The sequence below is a fragment of the Helianthus annuus genome, chromosome 13, assembly GCF_002127325.2.
Source record: "Helianthus annuus cultivar XRQ/B chromosome 13, HanXRQr2.0-SUNRISE, whole genome shotgun sequence".
Classification (NCBI taxonomy): Eukaryota; Viridiplantae; Streptophyta; class Magnoliopsida; order Asterales; family Asteraceae; genus Helianthus; species Helianthus annuus.
In genome coordinates this window covers 5,101,748-5,115,131 of record NC_035445.2, presented here as the reverse complement: position 1 = coordinate 5,115,131, position 13,384 = coordinate 5,101,748, and the positions used below count along the sequence as shown (strand labels likewise).

The 13,384-nt window shown below is 39.8% G+C and overlaps 1 long non-coding RNA gene across 1 annotated transcript; it reads right to left on the bottom strand.

The window, feature by feature from the left end:
* Window positions 1-477: 477 nt before the first annotated feature.
* LOC110897361 lies at window positions 478-1,826 on the bottom strand. The gene is made up of 4 exons (XR_002568587.2): window positions 1,739-1,826; window positions 1,608-1,665; window positions 840-1,196; window positions 478-743 (listed from the first exon to the last, which is right to left on the bottom strand). It is a non-coding gene; the product is annotated as an uncharacterized LOC110897361 (long non-coding RNA).
* Window positions 1,827-13,384: the final 11,558 nt, after the last annotated feature.

Below are 13,384 nucleotides of genomic sequence, written 5' to 3'. Positions count from 1 at the left end.
GGTGGTCACGTTAAAGAACAAAATCATCTACATGTAAAAAATCTCCCTCGAGGTACACAAGAAGAACAGACAATGTAACAATTTTTATCTAAAAAATGTATGATATTGGCATAAAACTCTTGAGAATCTAATAAAGAAAAGTCAATCCGAGGTGACCCTAGGGCCGGATTTGGAAAGTCTACCACTGCTACATTAGCTACATTTGTTCATTCATAAAAATACTACATTTGTTGTTCAAAGTAGTCTTCTTTCTATGAGCTGGAGGAACACATGGAAATCTCACCACCATTTGAACTTTGAGATCAGTCCATCTCCTTGATAGGCAAGTGGCTCTAAATTTCCCAATTATGTGCACCAATTTCTATCTATGCATGATCATAATCTATGCAATGTCACATTGGACGCCAAAGCAAAGGATTGAATTTTGGACGATACGCTAATAAAACGTGGTGGATCTGATATATCTTAGTTTAGATCTTGATATCTTGAACACTTCTTTTTGATCATTGATTTGGGCTTAAGATAAGTCCCATGTTTGACTTGGGATTTTCGGACTTAAAAGTTACTTAAAAGTTATTCATTTAATTCACATATTAACATCATAACATTGCATAAAACGTGTATAACTACATCATGTCATCATCACCGCCAATGTCTTCGTGTTCATTGTCTAGATCCATGACTTCATTTCAACTCGAAGTGACTTCGTCTTGATTGAAGACGTGGTGGGTGGGCGGATTTATCTAGCATACACACATATATACACAAAAAAATCAAGAAATTAACAAAATATGTAACAAAATAAAGAAGAAATTCAACTTAAAACAAACATTACTAACCGATTTAGAGGAGAATTTGGTGAAATTGATGAGATGAACCGATTTGGGGGAGAATCCATGAGAAAGGTGAAGGGTTTGGTGGGAAATGGGGAGAAAGGGTGAGTTTTGTAATGCAGGTTGTGAAACAAACAATTGATTGGTTTCAGTTCCTTGTTCATCAAGTGAAGAATGTTGGAGCGCGATTGAACATGATAGTTTTGTTCTTGGTTTATATATATTCGGCAAGAAACTTCGCGTTGTGAACAAGTTCATGGGGGATAAGGAGTGTAAATTTTCAAACAATCCATCATAGATCTCTTAAGAAGCCACCAAAGGTTTTTGAATTGATGATCAACACCTTCCAGCAACTCCATAAGACTGATATGAAAAATAGAGGGCAATTATAAATCATGATTGATTTTACCAAAATATTATACAGAGATACCAAACCAGATTCAGTATAAATATTTTGACATCTTGTTGACTCAATCAATCCCAAACAATGACCTTTAATTTTAGATTCTATTATATACAAACTTAATTGTGTTAAAAAAATTATCTTGGTCTGATTTTCATTATACAATGCGTGTGATATTCAAAATCAGGAGGAATATGATCAGTAAGATCCGCAATTCCCAAAAAAAAAAAAAAAAAAAAAAAAAAAAACCTCAAATCAAAGATATATAGTAAATCGTAGATCCACAAAATCGGCTCAAAATTTTTATAGAAAACGTGCAAAATTTGCAACAGATTTAAGACCAATACAAAATTTAATCCATAAACAGTTACCTAAGATGAGATCGCCCTCCGAAATCCTATAAGCAGTCAACTATGTTTCTTCATCACCCTGCACAATGAGATCAATTCTCAGTCATGAAAAAATCCAAACGCAAAAACAGATGACGGACGATACCACTCACAGATGATTTGGCGATATCAGTGGGCTCGATTTCATCAAACACGGACGATACTGATACTGCGGCCATCTAGCTAATTGTCTGACGGCAGAATAAAACCTAACAAAAGAATAACAACGATAGTAGGCTTTTATAAGTGGGTCACCCAACAAAAATTTACAGTTTTTGCCCACTTTTTCTTTTCGTTCTACCCCCTCGGTTTATTTCTGTAAGTGTAATCGTTCATATCTACAAGTTGTAATTTTACATCCTAATATTTTTTCTCGCCTAGCTATCGGTTTGTTGGTGAACATAGGTAGGCGAGAGTTAACATACATGGGTGGTTGTTTCATAAAAGTCAACTTCGGCTAAGTCATTGCTCGTTCATAATAAATGTGTTCTTGACATCCTTTGTCCAGGTCCTGTGCTCGGCGTCGGGTGCTTTGCACCCTCCTGACTACCACTGGGCGTGCCTTGTTATATGGGATTACATTCTTAGGGTCTATGATTTCTTACAAGATATGAGGTTTTAGTTTGCATGAAAACTCTATTGATACTTTTTTTTTATTTAGATAACTTCTTTGTTTACTCGTGTAGAGAAGTAAGTTTCTTAAATTTGTTTGTGTTTAAAACTTACGTCAAAAATAAATATTGGTTTATGTGGTAAAGAGGGAGTGAAATTCAAACACAGTGACGATAATATCAAACAAGTTCTTTCGAATAACTATCTTAGTCCATCCCATCAAATCTATTTTGGTGATTTATGTTCACTTGATACTTTCTTAATGATTTTGCTTTCAATTTTCATGCCTTGCCTTGTGGAATATTACTTGCACGGATTTAAGTTGTTAACTCCCATATATGAACAAGATACAAAAGGAGTGACGGACAATGTATAAATAATATATGTCAAATACATGCATAGATTATGATAAAGAAAACGTATGATTTGAATTTATGCCAACAAATCCTCCCGTTTGAATCCATAGAAAGTATGATATGTATGGAACACCAAAACCAGCTGCCCCAGCGCAAAGCTATGAGTCTACTGGAGTACCATCATTTCTTGATCCAAACTACAAAAGTCAACAACAAGCCTGCTATGGAAACGCTTCATCAACAGTCAAAGTCAACGTTGGTCAACCAACTAATTCAAACACAGTTCGGCTAGACACTTCAAGTTTCTCGAAAGTGAGTGTTGAAGTGGCAAAGGAACATATGGAGCTATTAAACACTTTGGTGAGCGCCTACTGTGGGTTGGTAGCAGGGCAAATTGGGAATATCAATTTGACTCAGGAAGATTATCAGCAGATAGATAAGGATGAAATGGATTTGATGGATATCAAGTGGGCATTTGCTAGTGCTGTGAGGCGAGCAAAAGACTTCATGGAAAGAACCGGTAGAACCAGCTTGGAAAGCAAGAAGGACACCAAGTATGGGTTCGATAAACAAGCGGTTAAGTGTTTCAATTGTGGTGAACAGCGTCATTTGAAACGGGAATGTACGAAGCCAGCTCAGCATGGGAACCATAATCCGTTCAGAAATCAAGGCAATCAACAGAATCAGACTCAAACCAGGAATAATGAGCGTGCCTTAATGCCTGCAAACAATACTCATCAAGCAGGTCCATCAAACAACAACCGAGCTCTTGTGGTGCAAGTTGATGAAGGTTGTGACTGGTCGATTCAGTTGGGTAACGATGATCAGGGTGGAACAGCGTGTTTTGCTGAAGTTGTCAAAGATCTAAAACACGCGTGTGGTGGAGAATCTTCTGATGAAGATAGTTTTGGTTATAGTGGGAGCTCAGATGAGGAAACCTCAAGTTCAGGAGAAGATAGCACGGATGAAGTGTCACATGAGTCCATTGATGCAGATGTTGAGGAGCTATTAAGGGAAGCTAAAGAAGGAAATGACAGAAGATCTATTCTGGTGGATCAAGCTGCTTATTCTTCTTCTTTTTCTTCTCATCATTCAACCTTTATGGCTAATGTTGGCAGTTCATCAGGTCAGGTATGTGTCGATGAATCTAAAACTGATAAATGTTATAATTGTGTTGTTTTGGGTGGGAAATTGTCTGACTTGTTGAGGATGCTGATTCTTCAGATGATGAATCCGATGATACTGACTCTACACAGTCTGAAGCAGTTACCAAAGAAGAGGACATACCTCTCGAGAATCACCTTTGTAGGTCCCTTTCCGGAGGATGACGAACCTAAACCTTGTTATACAAACCCACTAGCGAGTGCGGAATCCAAGCTAGCAAGCAAACCAGGATGAAGCAAGTAGAAAGACAAACACACAAGGTTCACCGATTAACACCACTGTATTAATACGTATGAAGGTTCCAGTTACAAGCACAATGTTTACAAATCTAACTTGCAAACTCTCAAAGTGTGTGTGTGTGTTTCGGACATAATGCTCTCAAAGAAACTCTCAATCTTTCTGTGTGCATCTTTCTTTTCTGTCTGTCTCTCTTGTCTGAGTGTCTAAGTTGTAACACAACACACTGCATGGGTATATATACACCCAGCCCAGCATGTCTGACCGAAGGATCCGATAGATGTCACGAAGGATCATCTATCGATGTTGCACCTATCGAAGGATCAGGAATACTGATCGAAAGATCATCTTTCGATCAGACTTCCATTGAAGGGTTCACAGTGACCTCGAAGGACTATCTATCGAGGTCCATCCATCGAAGGTTCAACTTTCGAGCTCATCGAAGGATCTAACTATCCTTCGATGAGATATCCTTCGAACCAGACATGTTACATTCACAAACTGTTTGGCCAAGTCAAACTAGGAGGATAGTTGACTTGGTCAAACTTACAAGGCTAACTTGGACATCGTTCATAACGTGACTGAATACAGACAAAGTACAGACACAAGTGCCCCAACAAACTCCCCCTTGGCTGTAGCTTTGTCTCGATCTTCGATGTTTGCAGATTTGTCTCTATCTTGATCATCGTTGATCTTCATGTCTTTCAAGTCTCGGATGTCCTTTCGACTCTTCAATGTCAGAGGATCTTCAAAGTCTTCACGTCTTGAAGGCAGAGAGTGTATCAACAAACTACCCGTATCATGTAGGAAGTGTGTTGACAAACTCCCCCTTAACATAAGCTCCCCCTTGAGTTATGCTCGTGAAAGGACTTGATCTTTATGAAGTGAGATCCTTGTGGTGTTGATGATGGCCAGCGGCAACTCGATCATCTTCATCTTTTGAGCGCCTTCACGTCGTGTCTTCATTCCAAAACTTGTCATCGACCATGTTCTCCTAGCCTTTAGAATCTGCACATGCAAGAAATCTAAACGCGTAATGAGAACAACTGCTTGGAATATAGTAAACATAAACAAATGACACACGTATGACCATGTCACAATCAAACACCGTCCGACAGTTTGAAAGTTTAATAAATTTGTCAATTTTAGTCTTTAACTTTCAAAACATGCAAATTTCGACCGTTTATGAAGATTTAGTCAATTCGGTTTTCGTTCAGATTTCAGGTAACGAAGACTCGAGCTCCAACATCGTACGATCGAAAATAAAGTAGAAATAAAATCTTTTTGGCTTTTATAAAGTTTATATTAAAACTCACCTAAAATCTTTTTGGTATTTTTGAAATTAAAAGACAACAATTTAAAATCCTTTAAGTGTTATCAAACGACATCACCGCTATTGTCGTGCTGATATGCACCAAACGACGAAACTGTTTAAAAGAAAACAATAAAAGTTAAGCAGTAAATAAATATATACAGACATTCTTTTTGCGAGTTTCGAGGGTAAGAGAATCATATCAGTGTACGGTCATGCCAAAACACTCTTGTTGTTCAGTTAGTTAACATTAAGATAAGCATCCTATAACAATTATCGGTATTGTTGTCCACTTAAGCTCAACTTATCAGATGTAATCATGGCGAAGGGATACGTTAAGGTATGATTTATACTTACCGACCGGTGTTCATCCACACACGACACATTCCCGTATCAAGGTATGCACGAGGGTTCATCTTACCGGTGAGTATACCGATTATCATCTGTTTGACCGTATAAGCTGTGAGATACTCACTTATTTTGATTTGAAAACAAGCCCTATGTGATATAATCACTTATTGATGAGGAACTTGATTTTCATATGCATGAGGGCACAGGTGCAAGTCCGTGAACAGGTCAGTACTTGCGTACAGCAGAGAGACGAACTTGACACCCGGATGAATGTGATATTTTATCACTTATTTGAGGGACATGTGATTGTTTATCACTTATTGAGGTCGAATGCAGTATGTAATATGTACACGTATGTATAGTATCATGGAAGATCTAGACTTGCGTCCCCGTTATTTTTCCGGTAAAAGATACAACCATGATACCCAGATGATAAGCAGCATAAAGACCGAATATATCTCAGAACCTCGGCAATCTATCAAACGAAATTTCGGTACTAAGACCATATGCCAATGAATGGTTCCCACCTGGTCTTCAGTCGATTCAAGGTTTATATCACCCTGCACACTTTAAAATGATTGTGAGCCTACCGATACATCTTTTATAGAGCTGCTTATCGTTTTTCATTTAAGGTTTAAGGAGGTTTGGATAGACCACTGATGTACTATCATTTTCTCTTTTGCTCGCCAGGAAACTCATTTTTGTTTTTCTATTGTTTTTGTGTTTTTGAAATTTTTCGATGTTTTTGGATTTTCAGATTTTTGGATTTACTCCCCCTAAAATCAATAAACTAAGACAAATTTAAAACACAAAGGTATTTACAAAAATGATTTTCCGATGTTGGTTTACTCTTGCTTGACCTTAATGTCCTTTACCAATAATAAGAAGTCAAATCTAGATTTGTCAAAAGCTTTGGTAAAAAGGTCGGCACGTTGGTCATCGGTGTGGACCTTAACAACATCGATTAGCCTTTTCTCAAAGCAATCACGTATGAAGTGATATTTGATTTCGATGTGTTTGGTCTTTGAGTGCTGCACAGGATTTCTAGTGATCTGTAATGCAGCAGAATTATCAACGTAAATAGGAGTAGTTAGGAATTCAAAACCGTAGTCCCGCAATTGTTGTTGGATCCAAAGAACTTGGGAGCAACAACTTGAGGCAGCAATGTATTCAGCTTCGCATGTTGATGTAGCGACACACGTCTGCTTCTTGCACTGCCATGTGACTAGGCGATTTCCTAAAAACTGACATCCAGCCGTTGTGGATTTGCCGTCGATTTTGCATCCGCCATGATCAGAATCACTGAATGCGACTAAGTCAAAGTTATTATCCCTAGGGTACCATAGACCGGTGTCAGGGTAACCCTTCAAATAACGAAAAATCCTTTTTACAGCTGCAAGATGTGAGGCCTTCGGGTTGACTTGATATCTGGCTAGCAGGCATGTTGGGTACATTATGTCTGGCCTTGATGCTGTGAGGTACATAAGAGATCCGATCATTGCGCGGTAGTATGAAGGACTAACAGCTTCACTCTTCAAGTCAGGAGTAATTCCGTGATTAGTTGGCAATGGGGTACCAATGGGCGTTGCATCAGACATCTGGAACCGGCTCAAGATGTCACCAACATATTTAGTCTGATGGATGAATATCCCAGACTCAGTTTGTTGCACTTGTAGGCCCAAGAAGAAGGTCATTTCCCCCATAGCACTCATCTCGAATTTATCCTGCATAATGCGCTCGAAATTCCTACACAAAGCATCATTAGTAGAACCAAAAATAATATCATCAACATATACCTGTACCAGAAGAAGATCTCCATCTTGTTCTTTGATGAAGAGAGTACAATCGATAAGGCCTCTTCGAAAACCGTTCTCCAGCAGATATGTAGATAAGGTTGCATACCAAGCTCGTGGTGCTTGATGAAGACCATAAAGAGCTTTGTTGAGCAACCAAACCCGATCGGGATGGACAGGATCTTCAAAACCTGGAGGCTGTTCGACATATACCTCTTCTTCAACCACACCATGTAAGAATGCACTTTTCACGTCCATTTGGTAAACCTTGAATCCTTTGAAAGACGCATAGGCTAGAAAGATTCGAATTGCTTCGAGACGTGCAACAGGTGCATACACTTCGTTGTAGTCGATCCCCTCAATCTGACGAAAACCTTGAACGACTAAACGAGCTTTGTTCCGAATAACCACTCCACGGTCGTCTTTCTTGCATTTGAAGACCCATCGAGTGCCAATCTTCTTGTAATTCTCAGGTCTTTCAACAAGCTTCCAAACACCAAGCTTTTGAAATTGCTGCAATTCTTCCTGCATGGCTTCAACCCAAGCACTGTCTTTCAACGCTTCTTTCCACGACTTTGGTTCTTCTTGTGACACGTAACACGCGAAGGACCAGTCATTTTGTTGGCCGGATTCTCTTATAGCTGAGTACAAACCAGCATTCCGGTTGTTTCTCAGCTGATTACGCGTTTGCACACCGCGATGGACATCTCCTATAATATTCTGCTGGGGGTGGGTATCATGAATCCTCATTTCAGGATTTTCTGGCACACGTGCATTGATACCCAAATTGGTAAGATTAAGATCAACAACCAACTCCACACCAGGAATGTGGGTAGAGGTGGATGCATTTCCTTCAGCAGTGTCTACATTCTGCGTATGAGGTGTATCACCAGAGGCACCTTGAACAGGAGCAGCTGGAGCCGAAGATCCTTCGGCTGCATCATGATATTCATCATCTTCAGAAGATTCATTATAATCAGCAGCATCTTCATAAACCTCATTTTGAACCATATTGTTGACAGACGAAGAAGCTTGAGGGTCAACAACAATAGGTCTAACCAAAGGCGAGACAGCAGCGTTGTCACTTTCCAACAACATCCTAGCCGCTGCTGATTCTTCGTCAAAGGTTGGCAGATTGAAGGAGTCAAATAGTCCATCATAATCGAACATCCACGGATCACCCGGAGCCCTAACAGGACTCGTGTACCTTTGAACCCTCACTTCACTCCATAGCTCAATCTTTTTGGTAGCTAGATTCCAAACACGAAAATTCGGAGTAGCATATCCAAGGAAGAAACCCTCGATAGCTCTTGCTCCAAACTTTCCATCCGGCTCAATCATGGTACATGGAGCACCAAACGGTTCAAGGTAAGAAAGATCCGGTTTCCTTTTCTGAAGGAGTTCGAAGCAAGTTTTGCCATGTCTCTTTACTGTAAGAACTCTGTTTAACGTGTAGCATGCAGCCGATACAGCCCCCCCCCAGAATTGAATAGGGAGTTCCGACTCTACTAACATTGTTCTTGCAGTTTCTATAATCGTTCGATTCTTCCTCTCCGCGACACCATTTTGTTGTGGAGTATAACGAGAACTGTACTCATGAAGAATGCCTTTAGAAGTACAAAACTCATCCATAACTTGATTCTTGAATTCGGTTCCATTGTCGCTTCGGATCCTCTTCACTTTCAACGAATAGAGATTCTCCAACATTGTAAGAAGATCCTTGAGGATGCCAGGAGTTTGACTCTTGTGTGCCATAAAGGATACCCAAGAAAATCTAGAATAATCATCAGTAACAACTAGACAATAGGCATCACCGAACGTTGTCTTGTGCTTCATAGGTCCAAAAAGGTCCATATGAAGACGTTCGAGAGGCATGCTGACAGTGTTGATTTTCTTCAAAGGGTGAGACTTCTTTGTTTGCTTCCCCTTTTGGCACGAGACACAGATATCTTGTAAGTGAAAACTTCTCACAGGCACACCATTCACAAGATTATTTTTCACCAAATGGTTCATCTTTCTCAAGTGAATGTGTCCCATTCTTCTGTGCCAAGATATAGACTCCTTTTCTGTGGCTTTCGAGACAAAGCAAGTGACTTGTGCAGATGTTGTAATCGCTTGGCTCATGTCGAGAATATAAAGATCATTAACTCTCGGAGCCGATAAGAGAATCCATTCTTGTGGAATTTTGAATCCAGGTTTCAGCACATAGCAGCCGACATCATCAAAATGCACGGTGAATTTCTTATCGCAGATTTGCGACACACTGAGAAGATTATGATCAATTTGCTTAACATAATTGATCTTATCGAAGCACACGATGCCATTTGAGATACTTCCCTCTCCAGTAATGAATCCGCCTTTGTCTCCCGCAAAAGCAACATACCCTCCTCTAATATTTCTCACGTCGTATAGGAGCCGTAGGTCGCCAGTCATGTGCCTAGATGCTCCACTATCAACAATCCAGTGACTATTAATAGTTCCTCCTAGAACATCCTGCACATGTCATTTAAACACATCAGTTGAGAATGGGGACCCAAGCCTTAGTGGTCTTGGGTCGTCCCTGAGCATCACGAAACGTGATATCAATCTCTTGATGGTTTTCAAGAACAATTGCTCCCCCTGAATAGTCACCTGACTTAGGTAACCAAGTTCGTTTTTGCCTACCAGTTTTTGAAGATTCTGGTTTTACAGGTTGTGACACACTTGGTTCCCTTTGAAGTGTTTTAACCTCAGATTTTAAAGCTTTTTCAACAGTTTTCATGTTCTTACGTCGTTGTTTAGTTTCTTGTTCTTTTACAGTTCGTTTATCATGTTTAGGTGAAACTGACCGACGTTGAGGATGAACTGTTTCAGGTGGAGCTTTCTCAACAAATTTACTCTTTGGAGCATTTGGGCAGTTTCTGATGATGTGCCCAATTTCTCCACATTTAAAGCATGTTCTCCTCTCAACACATTTGGGAGAACTTGATTGACCACAAGATGTCGAACTCGTGGATCCCGAGGTACTAGCCTTTTCATCACACCCATTTGTGCGTTGAGTGTAATTGTTATCACTGTTACGTTTTAAGATTGTCACTTGTTTTACAAAATCCGTGTTAGACTTGTTCTCAAAAGTCTCAATTTTATCCGTACCTTTTGATACTACAAATTTAACATCTTTTGCTTTCTTCTTGCAACGAGTTCCTTTTGATTCAACCTTAGCATTTGGCTTTGGAGCTCGTTGTTGTTGTTTACCCTTAAAGGTAATTGGTTGTTGCTTTGTCGGTGATTTTTGGTTTCCAAATTGTTTTCTAATCTCTGATTTTGGAACAGGATCACATTGTGTTACCACAACTCCTGGAATGGTCTTTCCCAAAAATTTATTTGTAGTATCTTCAAACACTTTATCAATCAAAGATTGATTGACATTTTTGATTGGAAAATCTTTGTTTGAATAAATTTTACTATCACCGACCAAAGTATACAACAGATTATCACCTTTAACAGCAGACATACTTTCCTTGTCATTCCTGACATCTTTGACAGCTTTGACAGGATCTATCACTTGCTTGACAAAAGGTTGCACGACAGGAGTAGGAGGATCACAAAGAATATGATTCTCAATTGGGATTTCTACTCCTTTTGTTTCATCAAGTGATTCATCCTTGTCATTAACATCTGATTCATCATCTGAAGAATCATAGTCCTCAATGATTGGAGGACTTTGCTTCACGGATGATGACGTTTCTGGTTGCTTAGAGGATGAATTTTCCGGTTTGAACCCTAGGCCAGCAGCAAATTCCTCAACATCTAGAGGCACACTGGGTTCATACCGAGGCATTTCCTCCTCATCAGGCATCTTGGTATAATTGTTCATCAAAGGGGGCGGACATTTCTTGTACCCTATGCCTTTCTGATTTCCCTTCGGTTGTTGAACATCGATGATGTGATCAAGCACAAATTGGGAGTTAGAATAACTATCCAATTTCTGTTTGATCGCATCATGCTCGCATTGGGCAATGGCTAATTGCTTTTTAGTTTCTTCCACAATGTTAATATATTCATTTATACTTACTTGCTTGTGGTAAACTACTTTGTTAACCTCGGACACATTTTTCTTTAATGTTTCTATTACAGATTTAAATTCTTTTTCATTCCGAGTTAAAGCCATGTTCGCCTCTTTGCATTTCGACAGTTCAATAACCAAATTCTGATTATGACTATGAAGCTTTTCTGATTCAAGCTTCATATCAACACATGATTTACAGACACTTGGAGCAGGAGGTTCAGAATTTACCTGACTAGAGGAGGCTGAACCGTTTGCCATAAAGGCAGTTTGAAAAGAAAAGGCTCCATCTTCAGAAAATAACTTCTCCATTTCCTTTGATGCAGTAGCCGCCTTCTTAATCAGAATTGATTTCTGACATTTAAGCTCATCAGCTTCATTCATTAGATCTTGAATATCATCACCTCCTTCCTCCTTCACATCAGACTCTGAGTGATTATCCCCAGAAACAGAGCCTTCTTCATCAGAACTTCCAGAATAACCAGAACTGTCATCACTTCCAGAAGACTCTTCTTTATGAACATGCTCGATGATCTTTGCATAACAAGCTGTTCCACTTCTCTGATCATCATCACCAAACTGCACTGACCAGTCACATCCTTCATCTGCTTGAACAGCCAAAGCCCGATTGTGATTTGAAGTTCCAGACTGGCCTTGATTGTTATTAACTGCCACCATCCTCCTCTCACGGTTTTCTTGTTGGGCATTCACATTTGTCGTACTCGTCTGGTTTCTGAAAGGGTTGTGATTGCCATGTTTTGTTGGTAGAGTGCACTCACGTTTGAAGTGCCCTTTATTACCACAGTTGAAGCATGTAACGGCGTTGATATCAAACCCATACTTCGTATCTTTCTTTCCTTCCAACGAAGTTCTACCAGTACGAGCCATGAAGTCTTTGGCCCTTCTAACCGCACTTGCAAAAGCCCATTTTATATCCATCAACTCCATTTCTTCCTTGTCGATCTGTTGATAATCTTCATTGGTCATGTTGATGTTTCCAAGCTGACCTGCTACCAAACCACAGTAAGCACTGACCATGGTGTTGATAATTTCCATATGCTCCTTAGCAACTTCAATGCTAAGGTGTGAAAGATTTGAACTGTCGACTCGGATTGTGTTAGGATTTTGGGGTTGAGGTTGAGGATTGCTTGTATAATGAGCTTGTTGTTGAGGTTGGACTTGTGGCTGTGTTGGAACAGGAATGTAAGACCTCGGATCGAATTGAGGTTGTGGTGGAGCAGCTGTTGACTGAGGAAACGGAAAGGAACTTGTGTTGGACACAAATGCAGTTTGCAGTTTAGGTTGCTGTTGTTGAGCTGCAGCGGATCTTGCCAAAGCATCGAAGCCTGGAAGGTACATTTCTGTATTCTGAGGAGCGGGAGCACGCCTTGCTTTCCTGATTTCTTCATCATTTTTATGTTCTAGCTTCTGAATGAACTCGTAGATGTTAACCGTGTCTAGAGTTCCAGTGTGCTTCAACAACTCAATAAAAGAACTCCATTTTGGAGGTAAGGCGTCAGCAAACCTATTCACCATGTCTTGTTGAGTAGAAATAACCCCATAAGCACACATTTCACTGATCAGATGATAGAAACGTGTTGTCATATCGTTTAGAGTTTCGTTTTCCAAAAACTGAAACGATTCAAACTCTTTCTTCAACAAATCATGACGAGACTTTCGAGCAGCTGCATTGCCTTCTCCTCTAGCTACTAAGGCATCCCACAACGCTTTCGTGGTCTTGCAGTAGGAGAACTGATGATAGATATCTTTGTTGAGTGCTTGTGTAAGTGTAGCAAAGGCCTTTTTCTCCAATTCATAAGCCTTCTTGTCATTTTCCAGCATGTTGGCATAACCTTCTGAAGTGGACGCAGCAGTTTCAAGATTAGTAT